We start from the raw sequence: 20,971 nt of genomic DNA, 5'->3' as shown, positions 1-20,971 counted from the left end.
CAGACTGCTCGGTGCGCGCTCTCACGCACAGCAGACTAGGGAGAAGTGTAAACTTTTCTCCAACCAGAATCGTGGTGGGTGCGTTGGGGAGGAAGAAGAGACGCGGGCTCCTCAGCTGCCTCCCGCCCTGGCCCGATGCTGGCAGCACTTGCCGTTTCCCCTCCCGGTCGACCCTCCTCTGTAATTGGTTTTGACACCGCGTCCGTCGCGCGCGGCTTATTCGGCACGCGGAGCTGGTCGCGCGCCCGATGTCTGCAGAGCCCCTGACACTGCGTCCTTTGCCGGCTTTCTCCGACTGCCTTGAGAGTCCCTGGGGAAATGACATGCTAAGTATCGCAAGCAACAACTTTTGCTTTCTACGTTTCAGCATCCTTTTAAGGATTACTTTATTTCTAGCCCTTCTACCGGGTAAATCACTGGCACAGACAACTTCATGGTGAATCCGGAGCGTCCGCCAGGAGACCGAGGTCTGTCCATGGTAAGTCCACCTCTGTGTCCTGCAGGCAGGGACGTTACTTATGCCTTATATGTCTCCGCGAGTTGCGCTCTCCGTGCCCATATCTGTGTTCATTCTACAGCTGGCATAGGTTTGACTAATGACTCAAAATGTCATCCTTCCTCGGTTGATACAATTTGTGTGATAGAGTTTTATAATAGTGGTCCTCGATTTTTTTTTATAGCAGTGCGAATTGCAAAATGTACATAGCAACATGTTTGACAAGTTATTAATTTATTCACGTCTATTGATTTGTAGAGCTCTAAAAACTATGCATATCCTAACGGTGTGTGCCCCAGTGATATTGACTTAGACACACCCTCTACGTTGAAGCTTTATTTAAAAAGTCTATGTACCCTAGTGTAAATATCAGTTGACCGGTTGTGACGGGGGTGGGGGTGGGTGTGTGTGTCTGTGTCAACTGTAATCAAGTCCCATTGTCTTACTATTAGATTAGTAGAAGTATAAAACGCTTATGGCAATAAATGGACTGAGAATCTATTTCACGGAAATTTCCACTCGGTGGGTTTTGAATTGTTGAATTAAACCACCGAGCTGCATCGCACTGTTTTCGGCTGCATTAAGGGTAGGGAATGTAGACAGAAACATTCGATTTCTTCCGGCCGTGCTGGTTTATGTGGTGGTCTATGCTGGGCTTGTAATTGCTGAGAGTGATGCGCATTGATTCGTGCGGAAATGCTAGGGGTGTCCTGGCGTGAGGTATCTGCACTTTACTTTAAGTAAGCTCTGTGCCGGCGCTGCTTGGTGTTTTGATTCTAAGTGAGGCGCGTGACGGAGGAAGGCCAGGCTGCTGCTGTCTTCTTTGCTTCAGAGCAGATTTGCTCCAGGGCTTTTACGTTAATCCTATATGTTCTGTCCCCAGGCACGTGGGCTTCCACTGATCCCCAAACAGACCAGCCCGTCGCAGGGCTTTAAGTGGGCCGGGTCCTGTCGATGCTCGGCACCGGTAGTTCTTAAAAGCAGGTGCTGAAACGGGTCCCCATCGGGCACTCCATTTTTACCTTCAGTGGGAAAAAAGCTTAACTCTGCGATAGGACCATCCCTCACTGATTTTAATGTAGCTTCGAAGAGACTCATTTTTCAGTACCATATAGCGCAAACATGAGCACCAGTTACATTACACAAGCACATATTCATGTTTTGAATTACAGGATGTTGAGCTGACGTGAGGATCGAACCTGCTTTCTCAGCTCGAAAGTCGACAGCTCTAGCCTTATGGAAGCATTTTCAATATTATATACAACGAAGTATGTTGCTTATATTATCTTCTGCAATTTACAACCATTGACAAAGCCAATAGTCCTGGCCTGTTGCAGGTGTAATATTACTTGTTGTGTTAAATAGCTGGATAAATGGACAGAAACAGCAAAATACCAGTGGGGCGGCACACTAAGCGAAGTACAGATTTTTTGCGTAAGTGTTTTAGGCCACGCTCTTAATTACATCGGCCATGTCCCTATGAGAGACCCCCCAGTTTTCCCATCCCACTTAAATCGCCTGATCTCAGCTTGTGCATTGTTTATAGTAGGTGCTATAAGGCTGAGTGTCCTGACCAGGATTAAAAAATGTGACCTCGGGATCCAGAACACTTCTGTGCAGTAGGTGCATTAGTCTGCTGTGCATGCAGACCCAGCTGTATCTGTATATCAGCCGTGCACGGTACCAGAGACACAACACTGTTTTATATCACTAACAAGACACACTTGAATTCAAGTTTTGAAAGAGGCGGGGTTATAAAGAAAAGCATGAAGTAGTGGCTAACTCTACCAACAGAGTACCTTGAAAAGGGCATATAGCGATTGTTATTGCTGTTTATTTCTGATTGGGGGAATTTTTTTGACTTTTTTTCCCAATGGTTTGCGGCAAGATTGGTTTCTGCGTTATATATGTGGTTGCTGTGTTGAGTGTTCTTCAGTCTACTGCAGCAATGGGTCGCAAGAGGCTGTTCAAGAAAGACAACATGGTGTCCTCTTCCTCCTCTTCTTCTCCAGATGGGGCTCTGATTCCCCTGATGCAGCCTAGAGTCCAGAGCCATGCTGGGGGTGACGTGCCTCTCATGTCCAGGGAGGAGGTGCAGGGCATGATTGAGGCAGCTGTGACTAGAGCTTTGCAGGCTCGTCCTTTGCTGTCTGATCCTTTCCGCCCTCGTGCATTGGATCCTATGGCTGATTTGTCTCCGTCGGATGGTGAGGTTCCTTCTACCTCCTCTGGTGGAAAGTATGTTTCCAGGGATGAGATGTGGGACATGCTGGCTCATGTGAGGGACAATTTAGGGTTTCCTCCTTTCCAGCTGGGAGAGGACAGTGGGACTCTTTTTCCTCAGTACACAAAGCCCTCTCGGTTGGGCATGCCTTTTCAGGGCCCAGTTAAAGAGATGGTGCTGAGGGAATGACATGAGGTGGAGATGGTGCAGGTCCCTCACAGTCAGGAGGGGATTTTGCATGAGTTTTGTCCCGATCCTTCCTCGGCTGAGGATTGTCGTTTGCACTGTCTTGATGTGCAGCGGACTCTGCTGTGGTATTTGCATGTGGTGGAGTCCTTCCGAAAGGGGTGGAACCTTTATTTGTGAACTTTGGTCCTGCTAAGAAGGGTGAGAAGCCTTCCACAGCTACGTTGATTCAGTGGATTCGGCCTACATTCTTGTTGGCTTGCAAGATTAAAGAGGTGGATCCTCCTATGGGAGTTCAGGGCCGTTCTACACGCAGTATGGCGGCTACGGTTGCTGAATTGCAGAGTACCTCGGTGGTGGAGATCTGTAGGGATGCAACCTGGTCTTCCCCTTCCACTTTTGTCCGACACTATCGGATTGCTGGGCTTGAACGTTTAGATAATGTTCTGTGCCACAGGGACTTGTCCTCTATGAAGGATTAGAGGTGTTTGTGTACTGTGATTGGGGCACTTTATTAAATTGGTGTTATTTATCACTCAGTTGTCCGTCTCTGTTTTTTTGCTTGCTATGTTCACACGTGTTAATAAGGAAGCCGAGGGAGGGACGGGTGGTAATGCGTCCATTACTACTGATAATGGCATTACTCCTAGTCCTACTCCCTCGCCTTCCTTCCAGGACCCTCTCGCCCTCCCGGTGCGATCCAACTGAGTGCTAGCTCGGCTTGTTTACGCACAGGAGGAGGTGGGAGCGGGCAGAGTTTTGTTTTAGGCTGTGGGTAGGTCTGGGAGAGGCGGAGGGCGTCACGTGTTGAGAAGGAAGGCGAAGCAGTAGGACTAGGAGTAATGTCATTATCAGTAGTAATGGAAGCATTTGAATTTAGCAAATAATTTCAAATGGGTGCTCGGAAATGTGATACAGGATGTAAGTGAAATGATAAAATGTAGGAGGTGGCTGCAAAACGTATAAAATGTTCAATGCTTCAACTATGCAAATGAGCATATTAAAATTTGTTCTCAAGTTTTCTGGAAAGTCAACCCTCCTGCAAATTGTAGCTGACCAGTTACAAATGGTTTGGGTTCGATCCAGTTGGAGCTTATGGATTTTGGGACACTGGACTCTAGGGGTCTACTTCTCCAAACCTTCGAAGTAGAAGTAGAAATTATGTTCCTGTCAGTTTACACCTATGTTTAAAGTAGATTTCCTACTTTCATGTGACTCACAAAGAATCACATGAATACTCCTAGAAATACATCAGTCCTCATATCCCTGGTGTACGCCAATTTGCGCATTTTAGACATGAACAATTGGGCCTCAAACATAATTAACTTTTTCATTTATTTAGCCGAAACATATTTAAATATTGGTGTATTCTCTTCTCCACACTGAAAGATACATACTCTCAATATTCACAGGAGTAATTTTATATCGGTTTCCAGAAGAGAAAACACCTCCAAGAGGTATGCGATCAAGTTGTGGCTGGTGACCAACTTCTACAAGGTGACGTCTCACAACATCTCCACCCTTTCGTTAATTCTAAATTTAGTACAGTGGAAATTCCTCCCTATTAGTGGAATTCTCACTGTCATAAATGCACTTTAAAAGTATAAAAAATTCACAAATCCCAGTATTTATGAACACCCTTTCTGCCACGGAACATTAACTCCAACTGTTGGCAGTAGTGTAGCAAAGGTGCTATAGCTCCTGGTACAAGCAAGGAAAAGTGCCCCTTTGCATGCTGTTTGGGTAGTAAAATACAGCAATTGTTAGGACTCAATGGGCCTTCTCAGATCTCTGGGCCCTGGTGCCACTGCACCTGCTGCACCAATGTTAGTTAGGCGGGTTGACTGCTTGTTGTGGTGGGCGTGTCTTTTTCTGGTGGGTTTGGAGTTTATTCTGTGTTACAGGAATGCTAAAAGAACAATTGATGGACAGAATGCAGAACAATGTCATACATTCACCCCAGTACAGAGATCTGGGCCTAAATCCGTCGCTTTTTTGCTCACCATGCCATTCCAGTTTGGACCCAGCCATATGCAAATCAGTCTTGACCCTGCGCCCAATGGGAACAGTCCAGCCCGAACTGCCAGGCCAGGTCCTCCCTGGACTGGAAACAAGCATCCTAGGACCGGTTTCGGGCTTTCAGCCCTCATTAACCAGGATAGCTTGACTCCAGTAGCATGGAGAGCACAGTACCCACGTCTGGGCATACCTGTCCCACTCGGGGTGACAAATGCAAAAAGAACAATTGATGGACAGAATGCAGAACAATGTCATACATTCACCCCAGTACAGAGATCTGGGCCTAATTCCATTTTGTGTGTTTTGCTTACAGGAATGCTTACATAAATAAAATCCTAATATAATACGGCTCAGAGAACTGAATTGCCTCAAGAAGTCTCCAGGTTATGACTGGATCAGTCACAAAATAACTGTGTTTTTTCCGTTCCAGGTAGTCAAACAAAGCTTTGGGGTACTTGGGCAATGTGCAACCTATCACTGGTAGTAACCAGAGGACAGACCTGACAACTCACAGGATGCCACCACTGCGTGTCACACGATTTTGGCTCCCTTCACACGGTCTTCCAGTGTTGAGCCAAAATCACATAATGTCAGGGAAAACGAGCTTAAAACCAGGGCTTTAATTGGGCCGGGTCTCACCGGTGCTGAGCACCAGCCGTTTTTTAAAGGGGGCCTCAAAACCGGTCTCTATCGGGCTCTGTTTTGTGCCCTGACACAGGCGGTCCGTTTTTTTACGGACTGCAGTGACAGCAGGCACATCAATGAGCGGGTGCTCACACTGCTAACTTTTCACTAGTGGTGACGTTAGGGGATGACGTCATGCCAGGTGAGCGTTGTAGGGGTAGGGAAATCCTTTTAAGAGATCATTTTCTCTATGGATTTCCCTTCTCTTTTTGAAACTCGGGAGCAGCAATATTGTCGTGGTGTCACCAGGGCTTTAAGTGGAAGCTTTTTCAATATTATATACAAGCCATAGTTGCTGCTTATTTACCCTATGCAACTAACAACCATTGACAAAGCCAATAGTCCTTAATTGTTGGAGGTATGATGTTACTTGTTGTATCATATATCTGGATGCAATGACAGAAACACCAAAATGCAAGTGAGGGGGCACACTATGCTAAGTACAGATTTTTAGCTTCTGTGTGTTTAAGCCACACCCTTAATTACATTGGCCACTCCGCTTTGAGAGACCCCCATTTTTTTCATCCCACTTGAAGCCCTGCTTAAAACCCTTGTAAAAGCTGGGTTCCAAGCATGTTTTCGGAGGCAGTAGGCAGCGATGTCCATTCAGAGGTGTGAAAATGTTAGAATCCGGGGTCTCTGGTTGGCGCAGGTATGCACTTGCGACAAGCAGGGACCCTTTCCTCTAAGTCAGGGCGTAGGATTACATCTTTAAAAATAACCCCTGCTCGCCCTCCAGGTAACGTGGCGCGAGCAGTCAGGCTAGATTCCAGAGGGCATTAGGTTAAGCATTCCCGATGTCCCACACAATAACCACCAACCCACCACACAGAGACACAAGGCTGTATTTTGTAAAAATATATACTCTTTATATAAAAAGGATTCTTTAAGTAGGCTTTCAAAACACAGTTCTTGGCTTCAAATAAGGTTCCAGTTACTTGTAATCACTTTGCAGTAGTCCACAGTTCTTAAAATGGCAATTCTTGACTCACAATACACTTCTTTGAGGTCTGTGTGCTTCGTAGCACCTTCGGTACGCTTCGTACCGCTATTCGGATGCGCCGGGCCGTTTCTCACGCTTCCCGCGTGAGCAACGTCTATATATTCAACGCTGTACGGGCCGTACCTTCGCCTCGTACAGCTGGTGCGACTGTTTCAAAGTTCACGCTTCACGCGGGTGTAGCATAGCGGGACGAGAGCGCCGTACACAGCGAAGGAAGCTGCGTACAGAGGCGCCTCAGCCCACAGTACCTGGATATTTGGGGGAAAGGTTCGTGGAGGCTTGCAGACGTCCTTCAACGAGTGTCCCACGTCGCGTCGTAGTCCCGGCTCCTCCGTGGGCAGTGATGCTTTGTGGGGCGTTTCTCAGACTTCTCAGCACACCAGCGAGGTTGGAAGCAGGAGGGGCAGCTCGGGGGTGATGTCTCAGCGCGGCGCACTGTCGGCTTCGTCCGGATTTGGCGAACCAGTGCGCCGCAGGTCCTCACAGTGGTCTCTATGGCCAGGGGGGTCGCAGGGGCTTGGCGCTCGGACACGGCAATCTCTTCCTTACGTTGCGAGCTACGGCTCGAGGGGGCAGTTGTTTGCTTTACTCAGGCAGGCAGGCTTTTACGGTGCTCACAGCAGCCCCGGCGGCAGAAGTCGCGTTGCTCAGTGAGATGAGGGGGTGCACAGGTTCTCTGGGGTCAGCGTTGCAGAATCACCTCCAGCACCTTCTCTTCTTCCAGGGGAAAGGTAGCGCCCACTGTTCCTGGGGCGCAGTTCAGGGGGCAAGTTCACAAGCAAGCCCTTGGAGATTGTTTGTAAAGCACAAGTTGATCAAAAGTCTTTCTCAGTCTTTTCTTCCTCTCCTTCCAGCAGCAAGGCACCCACCGCAGGCCAGTCTCTCAGGCTTAGAGACAGTACTCCTCCATACAGCTTTTCCAGGTCCTTCTCTTCAGGCAGAGTTTCTTCTTGGCGCAAATAGGATCTGATTTCTTAGGAGCAGGGATCCTTCTTTTATAGCAAGTTTCTTTTGTTCTTTGTCGCCAGGGGGCCTGGGCCTGGCTCAGTCCAGTTTTGGAGCACTTTGTTGTGGTGACTCTGCTCTTTCCTTTCAGCAGCAGGGCAGAGACATCAGCCGCTCCACAGGGGGCGGAGCCGGCATTGTGGTGGCAGAGCACAGGTCTATTCAGAGTCAAGGTGTACTCCTCCCACCCATCCTGGTGTAATCTCTCTACCCACCACCTGGCAGCCAACCTGTCTCCTGGAATTCCCCAGCCCTGCTCCTTACTGTTACTAGGCAGAACACACACACACAGCAGAGGCGGACTGAAATGGCCAGGTCAGTAAATACTAACTTTCTAAAAGTGGTATTTACAAACACAGGATATTAAAATAAACTTTACTAAACAAAGTATTTTATTATTCTGAGTTCAGGCATACTAAATTTGACTTTCTACCATGCTCTCTGAGTCCACTGGGATTACAGCGTAGAGTAATTCCAGCAGCCCATTCTGGCCTATGGAGAGCAGGTAGCCTTCAATAGTGAAAAACGAAAATGGCTGTAATTCACTATTACGACATGCCACACACATCAAGGCATGTCCTACCTTATACCTACAATGCACCCTGCCCTTGGGCCTACCAGAGGGGTGACTAATATATAGTTAAGTGAAGGTTTGGGGACTGGCAAGCAGGTGCACTTGCGCAATCAGCGCGACAGTACCAGACCGCGCGCAGGTTCCGCAGTGGCAGACCCTAGACACATTTTACTAGGCCGCTTCTGTGGGTGGCACAACCAGTGCTGCAAGCCCACCAGCAGCATTTGATTTACAAGCCCTGGCACTCCTGGTGCACTTTACTAGGGGCTGATAGTAAACCAAATAAGCCAAACATGGACACCAATCGATGTATACACTTTTCAAAAGGGAGCACTTGCACTGTGGCACTGAATAGCAGTGGCACAGTGCCCTGAGCGGCTAACACCAACAAAACACAGTGAGGCACATCAGCAAAAAGTGGAAGGGAAACTCACGCCAAGGTACCAGGTCTAACAGAAAACATCCCAGGAGATCGGCAACTGCCTCAATTACCTTTTTTGAGGGGAGTGGGAACGGCAGATTAACTTTTAGTTGGTTCTCGGCACGAGGCCCCCCGCCTCCTTACTCCGTTAAAATTAATTTGTAAAACTGGTAGGTATGAAAGGACACAGTTGTGTGAGAGAGGTACATCTGCGCCTTGTGGAGCACTGGCTCCTGGAGGCGCGGTCTGACGAGTGACGACACAAGACCATATTGCACTTTAATGATGACTAAAAGACGCTCGGAGCAGATTCACGTCCCCAGAACTCGGGACGGCATTGAAGACACTGCTCTTCGCCTGCATCACGGCCCCTCCTGCCCGTGTTTTCTTCGCAGTCTCCTTGATTAGGCATCTGGCAGTGGCACTAATCTGTCCATCCGCAGCCAGCGCGTGTGCGCACCTGGTGCCCCTGAGTCTCATCAGGCAGCCGTGGCATTGCCATGGATACCACTCCACTAACGGGATCCAAACAGACTTTGCGTTTACCATCGAGCGCGCAGTCTCCGAGGAGACCACGCCCTCCGTGGCTTTGATTGGCTCTGCGTCTTCTCTCTTAACAATCGCGATACCAGGTCTCTCTGAGACTATAGCAGCGGATCCTGGGGAGATAAATGTTTCTCATATTATCTCATATTATATTTTTTCGTTTTCAGACCATCCCGAAATGTGTTCGTTTCATTTTCAGCCTATGTCTCCACGCGCTGTAGTCGATTATCTCGGAGAAAGAGTTGGCATAAATAATTCAGTTGCTACAATGTTTCTGACGGCGTCAACTAGACAGCTACACTTGCAGAAACGAAATAAAGCTGCATCTCGGAAAGCCCAGCGCCTGTCGGAATTCGCCCCATTCCCCGCAAAAGAAGAAATTACAGGTGCCAGTTAAGAATTAATTAAGTCCAGGTCTTTAAATGTGTAAGCACTGCCGCTTACTGAGTGCGTGCACTTCTCTAATTATATGGGAAGGGAGCCTGCACTTCTCAGCTAGTGTAAAATAATATAAGTGCCGGTGCTTTTCTGGGGCAAGTTGGTATTTCAAAGATAGCGAGGCCACAATTTCGGCCTTTCCATTTCAAGCACTGTTTAGTTTTTCATAGCTCTCTCTGGCTGTAGTAGTGTACTCCAGCAACCAAAGAAACCAAACAAATTCAAAACCAACCAACCGTGACTCTGCAAATGAAAATAAAATGCGACAAGTTGTTGGACTTGAAATTGGATTTTCAAAACAAGGATAGAGAGATGTCAGGTGAACTGAGCAAATGAAATAATAAAGTAAGGCGTACAGAAGTAGTATAGAGAACGAAGAAAGAGGTATTTTGAGTTAAGGGCAAAAATAATAAAATCAGTCAGAGTGACATAATGTATAAAACGTATGCTGTAAAAAGATAACAAGACATATATTTGTGAAAACAGTACGCATGAGAAGAAACATGTGGAGAGACGCTCAGCACACAGGGTTTAGGTGAAGCTGCAGATAAGGTTACTGCAGCTGCTGCAGAGAACTGTGCAACGTGTTTAAGTCCCAGTAGTTCAGCTCTGCTTTAGCCAGTAGCGGTCCGTGGAGGGAGTTCGGTGGGGCAGTGAGGCGGGGGAGGGGCAGGGTGGGGAAATGTAAACACCGAAATATGGATGAACGGAGGTAAGTACACATTTAAATAAATAAAACAAATTTCGTTGCGCGTGCTGCATCGCATTTTGCGATGCAGCGCGCAAAAAGAGCAAGTATGCTGCATCCGTAAGCTTACGGACTCGGTGCTCTCGGACTCCCATTGAACTCTATGGGAGCCTGTATACCGAACGTGTACACAGGCTCCCATAGCAACAAGTTTTGGCATAGCCAATAGGTCTCGCCTTTGGGACATTCTAAGTGTTTACCCATGCAACAGTTGATGTTGTTGCACCAAGGATATTGTGCTGCATAACTAAGGTCCCAAAGGTAAGACCTATTGGCTGTGCCAATGCTTGTTAAACTTGGTGACACTCTCTGGGCATTAGTTGTATTACGTTAGTACCAATTAAACACCCAAATACAGCAATATTTGACCTGTCCAGGTTTGCAAAGGTCCTTCCACGGTGCAGCAACACGTGCCATCGCTTTTTTAGTAACCTTTGAACCATTTGAGCTAGAAACATTTGTTTGGGGTTGAAATCTGCAGATTATGCGGCAACTCTATAATGATGCGAAAATCACAGCGGCCCCACAATCGCATAATTGCAGTGGCCTTGGACAAGACATAGTGATGTAGTGTGATAAAACATATTGATGGAGTGTGAAAAGACATAGTGATGTGGAGTGATAGACATGTCCAGAGGTACTCTTATTTATCACAGTTACTGACACAGTGTTATATTTAGGGGATGATGCATATAGACAGACATGTCTGCGGTGCTCTTTCTATTTTAGGCATATCTGGAAGTGCTCTATTTATATTGCAGTGGTGCAGTGTGAGAGAAACGCCTGGAGATGCTCTTAATTTCTTGGATTACTGCAGAGTGAAAGACATATTCAAGCATGCTCTATATTTTCTGCAGTGAGCTAGACTTATCTGCAGATGCTGTATGTTTGTTGCACTGTTGCAGTGGGACAGACATGTCTGTTGTGCTTATATTTGTAGCATTTATGCAATGAAATAGACGCATAGGGGTGCCCTATTATTATTTTGGTGATGCAGTGTGACAAATCTACAGATGCTGTAAATTAATAGCAGTGATGCAGTATCATAGACATGTGATGGGGATGCAAAAAGAAAGAAGACTCAAACAACCAAAGAGGAGTCAGAAGGTCCCAGTGACTGCAAAGGACAGTCAATGGGACTAGGGTTTTCAGTGTGAGGTTTAGCCCAAAAGAAGATGGATTCCACTGACAACAGAGACAGCCAGGAGCAGGGGTGGCTCCTCCGTTTGAGCGGAGGTGCGTCACCCCACTAAGAAAAGCCCCATGCCAGAGCTAAAAAACAAAATGGTAATAAAGTTTATTTATTACCATTTATATTTTTCAGTAACCCGTCCCGAACTAAGTGTCGGGACGAGACTGTGCCAGTGCTGCTGATTGAAGCGCACAGCTCCATGCTGCTGCCAAAATGTGCATGTCCCTTTGGCTGGCCGTCTTGAGTTGGCCAGCCAGACATGCACATTTTAAAGTTCGCTAAACCAGCTGTCTTAGACAGCAGGGTTAGAGAAAGTGCAGGCCTCAAGTGCTCTCACTCAATCATTAAGGTATTTGTAGAGTGCGCTACTCACCCGTGAGGGTCTCAAGGCGCTGGGGGGGGGGGAGGGGGGGGAGGGTGCTACTGCTCGAAGAGCCAGGTCTTGAGTAGCCTCCTGAAGGTTAGTAGATCTTCGGTCTGCCGTAGGAGGATGGGGAGGGTGTTCCAGGACTTGGCGGTGAGGTAGGAGAACGATCTGACGCTGGAGGTTGCTCTTCGGATGCGAGGGACGGTAGCCAGGGCGTGGTCGGCAGAGAGGAGCTGGCGGTTCGCGGTGTAGAAGTGAGTCGTCTGTTGAGGTATGCTGGTCCGGTGTCGTGGAGTGCCTTGTGAGCGTGGGTGAGGAGCTTGAAGGTGATCCTCGTGCAGGTCTCTCAGGTGGGGTGTGATGTGGCTGTAGCGGGGGATGTCGAGGATCAGTCGTGCAGAGGTGTTCTGTATGCGTTGCAGTCGTTTCAGCAGTTTGGCCGGGGCTCCCACGTAGAGGGCGTTTCCTTAGTCCAGCCTGTGCTGACGAGGGCCTGGGTGACCGTTCTTCCTGTGTCGGTGGGGATCCACCTGTAGATCTTTCGGCACATGCTGAGGGTGTTGAAACAGGAGGATGAGATGGCGTTGACTTGCTTGGTCATGGAGAGTGTTGAGTCGAGGATGAATCCCAGGTTGCGTGCGTGGTCGGTAGGCGTCGGTGCTGCTCCCAGGGCGGTCGGCCACCAGGAGTCGTCCCAGGCTGAGGGGGCGGAACCGAGGATGAGGACCTCTGTCTTGTCCGAGTTCAGCTTCAGGTGGCTGTTCTTCATCCATTCCGCGACGGCTTTCATTCCTTCGTGTAGGTTGTTTTTGGCTGTGAGCGGGTCCTTGGTGAGGGAGAGGATCAGCTGTGTGTCGTCGGCGTAGGTGATGATGTTGAGGTCGTGGAGTCTGGAGACGTGTGCGAGCGGGGCCATGTAGGTGTTGAACAGTGTCGGGCTGGGGGATGATCCTTGGGGTACGCCGCAGATGATCTTGGAGGCTTCGGATTGGAAGGGGGGAGGCGAATGCTCTGAGTTCTGTCGGTGAGGAAGGAGGAGGTCCAGTCCAGTGCTTTGCCTCGGACTCCAGCGTCGTGGAGGAGCGCGCGTAGGGTGCGGTGGCAGACAGTGTTGAAAGTGGCTGACAGGTCCAGGAGGATGAGGGCCGCAGTCTCGCCGTTGTCCAGCAGGGCCCTGATGTCATCATTGGCAGTGATGAGCGCCATTTCGGTGCTGTAGTGGCTCCGGAACCCGAACTGGGACGAGTCCAGGATGTTGTTCTCCTCGAGGTAGCGGGTCAGCTGTTTGTTGACTCAGCACTCTCAGGCATGCTGAGTGAGACTGCTCCCTCCAATTCTGGTGCTGTTCTCATGCTGGTGAGAGCTGCGCCCGGATTGGTTAGAGGTGTTTGCTGGGTCCCATGTTGGAGCCAGCCAGAAGACAGAAGGAGGATGTTGGATCAAGGAGGAAGGCAAGTCTTATTTATTTATTTGTGACACCCCCAACTGCTGTTCATGGTATCCACCACTGGCCAGAAGGAGGAGGGACTCGGATAACCCCAGAGTTCATCCAATAGCAGGTATTCAGTGGAGGGAAGTTAAGAGATGCAGAGGCCAGCCAATGGGAGAGCGGAGCCAAGTGGTCCCAAATGTAAGAGGAGAGCAATAATGACATCATGTGATAGGCAACAAAACCAACGACTCCAATTACCTAAAGTTGTAACCAAAGAAAAGAGGGGCTAATTGCGTTCTAGAGTAGCTCCCACCCATTATGACGTAGTACAGCTATGTACCCATACAGACAAGGCCCAGGATACTACGAGTAACCCGTACCATCCATCACACAGGGCAGCCACCGACACAACCCCACAGAGAGCACAGGGGACACATCCCCCTTCCATGACTCTGCCACTCATACCAACCCTTAATTACTTGGTATATAAAAACAAAGGTGCAACAACTCTCCACCCACAGCACATACAAGTACAAAACCATCCACAACACATGCAAGTACAAAACCACCCACAGCACATGCAAGCACACAACCACCCACAGCATATGCAAGTACAAAACCACCCACAGCACATGCAAGTACAAAATCACCCACAGCACATGCAAGTACAAAACCATCCACAGCACATGCAAGTACAAAACCATCCACGGCACATGCAAGTACAAAACCATCCACAGCACATGCAAGTAGAAAACCACCCACAGCACATGCAAGTACAAAACCACCCACGGCACATGCAAGTACAAAACCATCCACAGCACATGCAAGTACAAAACCACCCACAGCACACGCAAGTTCAAAACCACCCACAGCACATGCAAGTACAAAACCATCCACAGCACATGCAAGTACAAAACCACCCACAGCACATGCAAGTACAAAACTGCCCCCACTGTTTGATAGATAGGGTAACATGCCACAAAATAATCAATGGCTTCATCCCACGTGGTGCCCGGCTTCTTTTGGGGTGAATGCGTTCACGTCTGACTGCTCATTTATATTTACCAGCGTCTTGTCAAGTGAAATATAGCGATCACTGTACTATACAATGTGTAAAACATTACACAAGTGACGTGCACCGCACGACCAGAGTGCAATGCACAACACCCGCCCCCACACACTAGCTTTCGCCCCTCAAACACTAAAATGTTGTAATGTGGAGAGCGAACACCAATAGTCCAGCCCCATGAGTAAAGACGATGGACCCCAAGAACTGCCACATTTACTTCTCTTCGGTGGCATCCAGGAAGATTTATTTTCAGGTCCAAGCCCCGCCGTGGTGCCAGAATGGCACCGAGACGTGAAACACCCACCGAGGCATGGGCACCGACCTCAGGCCTCCTCTGATGCACCACAGCCTCTCCGAGGTGCCTGTCACAGAAATGCGCACTCAGAGCACTAGAGACAGAAAAGTACACACGTGGGCTCATGGTTTGTTCTTCCACCTTGTCAAGCTCCGGTGGGACCTGAGAGCTGCAGAGAGGTGGCAAGGCGCCTCGAACAAGGACAGAGCTGAGAGTCCACTCCGGTCCCACTGGCTTCAGTGCGCCTGTGTATAACGAGCAGCTCGTCAAATGGACCACGGAAACACGCATAAACCACCGGCTGCAAAAAGCAATATGCAGAAACCACAAACCTACACAGATAACAAGAATCTGCTATTTATTCAGCAGCACTTTCCTTACAATGATTACCCATTCTACTGACTTTGAAAGGATGAAAGTCTGACGTTGCCGGAATTCCAAACTGCAGATGTCAGCAGCGAGCGCTCAACTAGCTGAGGTAGCATACCACCTGGGCTTTACTGTGGCAGAGAGTGGAGGAGAAACAGGCTGCGCCTTTCAGCTCACTGTTGCATTTGACGTCCGCTTAACGCACAAAGTTGTACATTTTCAGCCCATGGCTCTTTACCTCCAGCTAAGACGTCCAGAGGATGAAAGCCGCATTCTTTCTGTCGCCCTGGAACAGGGAAGGGACAACTCAGTAAACTCCTGGTAGGCGCATGAACGAACATGGAAACAAGCACGGCCATGCACACAAAACAAAAGTTAACTGGAAGTCCAGAGTGAGACACTCAAAACACGCGTGGCCGCAAAAGCAACAGCAGCGTCCTGCGAGTGGTGCGTGTGCGCAAGTCGCTGCTCGTAACCGCAAGCCATAGGCCGGAAGTCCAGAGCGATTCCAAGAGGTTGTTTTTCTAGGGCAGCGCATGCGCGCTGAGCTAGGCTCGACCTAGAAAGGAGTGGGTGGGGAAAAGCGTACACCCTGTGGCGGGCACCCCATGGCATCCTCTTGAAAGCAAAATGGAAGAAAGAAAAAAGGGGAGGAAGGGGAAAGAAAAAGAAGCAAACATTGATCTTCAAGTCAAGTTGATAGTTGGCAAGTAGGTCATTGGAGTGGCATGACAAAGTGTTCCAAAAGGGCAGGCAAAAGATGTAAGTAGAGTGATTTGGCAAGTGTTAACTACAGGAGGAACTATTCGTCCACTAGCCAGCGGTGCATCTCAGCATCTTTATTGAGGCCACATTTCACAGTTTGATGTTAAAAGGATTAATTTAAAATATTCTACCTGGTCACCGGTCAGGCGTACACTTCTGGTTCAAAGTGGCTTTGAAAAGTGTGCAGAGGAAGAAGAAGCCACCACACTGTGAGCATCAGGTGCCGCATCTCATTTCAACTAAAGAAAGTCTATTTATCTGTCGGGTGCTGCCTTTGAATGGGCCACCTGTTTGGTAATGAAAACTTGTGCTTTCTGAAAAATGTGGAAACTCTTGGTCTGAGAGGAAATTGAGCCTGCTGCTTAGGTGCAGGACTTTCGATGATTTTCTCCAATATGAGAAAGCTTTTGTGCGGCAGCTTCTCAGCATTTCTGTCAGTTGCCGTTTGCGCTTGCTTTGTTCAGGATGATAAGGCTCCCCCACATACTTGATCTGCTTCTGTGAGATGAAGGACACTGCTTTCACTCTACATGAGTGGGTTTGTTATAAGTACACACATTGAATGACTTGGAGAGGCAGTTGTAAGGTGATGAGAAAAGTGTGTATATGTGTGGACATGGTGTGGTGTGGCCGTGGTACGGTGGCTATGACGCATTGTTTCAAATATACCCATCAGCATCACTGAAAAAGTCTCTCTTTTGAGAGCATCACGTGTACTTCTTTGTAAATGTCAGTTTTATTTTACTTTGCCACACACACCACATTGCTGTTGATTTTAAAAACACTTACCCTCATCCACCTATGACACTGCACACAAACACTGCACATCCTTAACACAGACACCCAACTGCTCACCAAGCAAAAACCCACAAATAAAAATGATTATTAATCACATAGGTGAAACCGATTGCATTTGCCAATGCTCGTTTCCATTCCACCACACTGGATTTGGTTTTCTGTTCTTGTATAACGTGTAAATGACCATTTAAAAGTTAATATATGTTCCCACAAAACTATGGTTACAAGAAGTAAGAAAACAAACAAAAAAGAACTTGTTACAAGGAGTCTTTAATAACATCACAATTCACTGGATGTTTTCGTATTACAGGCGCCTTCTGACGTTTGAGCTCACCTGAATAAGGACATAAAATGTAATAATCAGCAGTTTTTTAAAGGGGGGCTCGAAACAGGTCTCTATCGGGCTCTGTGGTAATAATACATTATAGTGAGAATACAGTCTCTCACATTTGATCTATTTTTTTTTTTTTCAGAGTTTTATATAGTGCGAACTTGACCCGAATCTAATCGGGTATCAGAGCTCTTTACATAGCATCAGTTACGTTACATGAGGACACACTTTCATTTTTTGTTAGGCACGGGGAGATTAAGTGATTTGCCCAGAATCACAGGATGTTTAGTTATTACCGAGACTCGAACCCAGTTCCCCAGGTCCGAGGTCGAGCGCCCTAACCGTTAGACCAACTTCTCTCCCCAATCTATAGTTTAAATAACGTGCAAAATGACAAACGATTATGGGTGGGATTAAGGGACCAAAGCCATGCAAAGGTTGCAACTAATTTGACTCAAGTCTTGTATAGCATTCATGGTTAAATTCAGTGATGGCAGCTAAGCTGAAATAAAAGAACATGGTTAAATCAGCATCTCCGTAGAACCCACTCTTTCTAAGACCAGCACATTTTGTTTGGGCTTAAACTATAATGGAATTTCCATAAACTAGACTTCACCTCCCGAGGAGATACTTAGAACGCCTGTGTCCTTGACTGATACCAAATGTGCCTCTAGATGAAGCTACCAACTCTGTCTCTGCCCTTGGCCAACCTTCTCTTAGCCTTCTAAGGCAGGAATGCTACAGTATGCAGCCTTCCACAAAGACCATGGATACATGGAGGATGGTCAGCAATCAATGAAGTTAGTTTTCCAACCGAGGTTCCAGGTAACATCGTATTCAACACGGGTGATGGTCCAGCAGTGTACGCTGTCTCTCGGAACCCCAGTGTGGAAACACTCCCTTGATAGCTATCTACAAGCTACTGAGTGAGGTATGTGTCACCGTGAGCATCCCACTGTAAAAATATCCAATGATCAGTTTATAAAAGGAGAGGTGTCATGAAGGAGGCATTGGAAACTTTCTTCTTAACAGTCTTTCATCAACTTCACGTTCTACTGCTAAAAAGCAAATTCTGGAAAAACCATTAGGTCCGGCCGTAGCAAGTGTGCAATTTTCTTCCCCAACATACATAATATAAATTAAAAGATTAAAGGTAAAAACAAGTTTAAAAAGTCACTGTCTAAAAGTGGCAGACTTAAGCTGTTAAAGAAAAAAAGCACAAATACATCATTGCTGGTGTTGGCCAAAACATCCAGAGACTCATGCATACCATGTTTTAGGTGGATGTGCACGAGATCATGCACACATGCCAACACTCAAAGTGCAATACAGCCAATGGCTGAAGAGGGATGGCCATTTGTTCCAAGCTTTGTGCTGTCATCAGTGGAACCAACATGTGAATATCACTTGAATACACCACTGGATGAAAAGGGAAGACCGAAAGCCCCACTGTGTTTGTGTTGATCTTTTACAACATTTTTTCATTACAGGTGGTTGGTGAGCTGCTAAAGCTGTCGCTTGGCCAGAAAGCCCTAAGGAAAGCAAAACATGGTGTACAACAGTCCTCCATTAGACCATTCAAATTTGTAGGAAAACAGAATAAATTATTTCTTGGCAATTGGTAACTCCCCAGTGCAACCCCACCCCCCAAAAAAAACCTGCAACCCAAATTAAAAAAGTAACAACACTGGGCGCCATGCCACCCTGCCTAAATCCCTCGGCGTCTTCCCTCTCCATCACTTACATTGTCACTGCTAGAAAGAGTGAGAACAGGAGCCACTTTGACAGTAGTTCTTTCAGAGCCACTGTCAGCACATAGAAAATACTGTTATCACACTGGTGTGCACAGACAGACCAAAGGCAGGGACATGAAATGGTGGTTGGTGATGCTGGGGCATCTTCTGCATTTCTCTCTCTCCCTGAGGTTGCTGAAGGCAGGAGGGTGATAGTGGCCCATCATCACATCCCTTCCTCTCCTTCAAGTCTCTGGAGTCCTGAAGGATGCTAAGGACCAGTGTCCACCCAAGCAACGGTTTCATAAGAAGGTAACAAGGTTTTCACTGCTCTGAGGCAAGGACAGTTAAGAATAAGCCTAACTCTTCACTGATAGTATGTTAAAGGATTACATAACTGTGTTTCAGAGCCAGTGTTCTGATTAACATGTAATGTAAAGCATGCTGCTCCAGAATTTTTTGTACAAGGGGCTCATTACAGAAGTTGTCTAAGAGCATTCTACAGTTGTATGAGACATACTTCAGTGTGTCTTGAATGTTGAAACAGAAGAGAATGCGCACTCAAGGTGCGTGGAGATGCTAGGGACCATTCCTAAAAGAGAGACCCAACGTCCCCATAGTACCGCTTTAAAATCATAAGCCCTATGCTTATGAGAAATAAGTTGGATATATTTGACAAAGTACATTGTTAAATGCATGGGGTGGGTACAGGCCACAATTGTAGTGGTGGAATTATGAAGCTATTGTTCTAACTAACCAAGCTAGCAACCACACCCGTGGTTAGTTTCAATAAGTGACTCTTCCTATGCCCTTACACTAGCACTCCTTACCAGGTTAGATACATCTTAACCACTCTGATAACACTGGCCAGTCCTGTTTAAATGAAATAATGCGTTATCAGCTTTTGAACTGTGTTGAGGTTGGGCTTGTAAATGAATTGCGGGTAAAGGAGGTACATGAGTTAGTCAACAAATTTCCCAGTTTTGAGTAATAGTTCCTGGAGGCAGCCATGGGCAACAAATAAACAAAGACAACGCTTTGATGAAGAATTCTTGGTACACTCCAATCGGGGTCTGCTAGGGTCTATTGATAAAATTAATATTAATGGGTTTATTGAATCTGAATTGGGAAATATGATTAATTCTTATAAAAAAACACACAAGCAGGTGTCTAGCCAGAGCTCTCGAGTAAGGGTTAAATGACCTTTGAATAGTGATAAATAGTTTTGACTGAACTGGCTAATCTTTGTTTTCAGGTCTCATGGGCCAAGAAGTGGCAAAGGCTCAACGTCAGAGCCAGGCACTTCCTGTGGGCAACGTTATCATGAGCAAAAATCATGGCTGCAGCAAGGCACAAGAAAGCAAGGAAATACAGTCTTACACATTTCAGCTTGAAAATGGTAGAAATTACCCCATCCAATTAACTACCGGTTTCACCCCTGAGACTTGCAACTCTTTTTCTCTATATCCACTGTATTAGCATGTTAATGTTGGAACATGCACATAGCTAATCCTCAGCATTACTATAGCACTTTGTCACTCTTTAGTTGTCCAATCTGCAATCTTTATATGCCACCACTTCACCGCCAGTGTCTTTCTGTAACAGTGTGATACTATGTATAACATTTCTCTTGGTAATTCTGGCTTAAAAAACATACAAGATACAAATACATATTAGTAAAATACTCTTCTTTTTTCAGAGTAGCATCAGAATAATTGGAATTTGCTCTGTAAATCAGTTACAAGACCTGAGATTGCATTTACAACATCAAAGGATAAATGCAGATACATAACTTTAGGGGGTGGGCAGAAGTTTTAAAAATGTCAATATAAAAGAGGCACCAACACGCAGATGGTGGTGTTGAGATAACAATACAAAAAAGCTATTGCTGATACGACTTTCAGGAGATATTACCTGGTGGTACTGCACATCCAGATCCTCACTGCTAGAGCTAAGATGACACAGGAGGAGAAGAGGGCCAGGATTTTACAGACCTCATAAGCGGCTAGTAAACATGTCTGAATGGACATCTGCAATGTCACAGAGGCAGGCTTGAAATAATAATTGGATATGTAATTTCACAAAAATGAAATGACAAATATTTTGTAGCTTTGCATTCCAAATAAAGGGCATTGCAAATGGGATATCACAGCAATTTTCCATGATATTTTGCAGCAGGTGTTAGCAGCGATGCTGAAATGAATGAACACCTGCACTCAATTTCCTCCAAATGGTGCCGTGATAGATAAATGACGGCTAATTATTTGGCACTGCCC

The 20,971-nt window shown here is 46.9% G+C and overlaps 1 protein-coding gene across 1 annotated transcript in view; it reads left to right on the top strand.

Moving 5' to 3' along the window:
- The first annotated feature begins 245 nt into the window (after nt 1-245).
- The window catches only part of CNGA3 (cyclic nucleotide gated channel subunit alpha 3), a 286,141-nt gene continuing 265,415 nt past the window's right edge, over nt 246-20,971 (top strand). The window contains exon 1 of the mRNA XM_085620531.1: nt 246-478. The gene's annotated coding sequence lies outside the window, so the exon portion shown is untranslated. The remainder of the gene's footprint in view (nt 479-20,971) is intronic.

The sequence above is a fragment of the Triturus cristatus genome, chromosome 8 (genome assembly GCF_964204655.1).
Source record: "Triturus cristatus chromosome 8, aTriCri1.1, whole genome shotgun sequence".
NCBI classification, from domain to species: domain Eukaryota; kingdom Metazoa; phylum Chordata; class Amphibia; order Caudata; family Salamandridae; genus Triturus; species Triturus cristatus.
This window is presented reverse-complemented; position numbering and strand designations above follow the sequence as displayed.